Below are 833 nucleotides of genomic sequence, written 5' to 3'. Positions count from 1 at the left end.
TTTTTTCATTATGAACTTTGCTATGTGGATTTTCTCTGAACTTTATTTGGTCACAAGTCATTTGAACTGGTCACAGTTATTTTAGGATTATTTTGAACATGATACTTGTGCAAATTTTAATTGTGACAATCTTGTGTTATTTGTTTTATCACTGTGATTCCCTGCTTACACTATGAGATAGTGTTGTTCAGAATTTCAGGTTGGTTAAGGGTGAGTTTAGCTCTCGTTATTGGCTATGTAAAATGGGAGTGCGGTTTTTGATCTGCCCATGTGAGCTTTCGGGAGGTGAATGATTATTACTCTCTCACAATCTGTCCCTGTCAGTTTCTGTCATCTGAATGTGTGATTGTAGTCATCAGTCTGTAACTGTCCATTCTTCCACAGTGATTACATTAGTATAATTATCACAATCCCAGAATGGCTCTGATGTCAGAATGTGTAAAGGTATTTACCATTGCAGTGCCTATCAATCTTTGCTATGAGACTGTTTGACTGGCTTTATCAATCTGTACCCGTTCCTTTCTGCTCATTGAATTTGTCTGTGTAATTTTCAGTCTCCCAATATCAGTCTCTGCTATGTGAATGTGGAAGTGCTTTTATCAGTATTACCTTGTCCATTTCTCTGTTGGGAATATGTCAATGTGGTTATCAACATGTACCTGTCAGCTTCTGTTTTGTGAGTATCTCAGTTTAGATTTTTAGATTTTTTTAGATTTCTTAGAGTGTGGAAACAGATCAACGCAACATTCTGTTAATAATCATGAGGATATTGTATTTAAAGCCAGGAATTCAAACAGAACAACATGTCTGATTCTACTCTTGCTCCATGTCTG

The sequence above is a fragment of the Chiloscyllium plagiosum genome, unplaced genomic scaffold, assembly GCF_004010195.1.
Source record: "Chiloscyllium plagiosum isolate BGI_BamShark_2017 unplaced genomic scaffold, ASM401019v2 scaf_15189, whole genome shotgun sequence".
Classification (NCBI taxonomy): domain Eukaryota; kingdom Metazoa; phylum Chordata; class Chondrichthyes; order Orectolobiformes; family Hemiscylliidae; genus Chiloscyllium; species Chiloscyllium plagiosum.
This window is presented reverse-complemented; position numbering follows the sequence as displayed.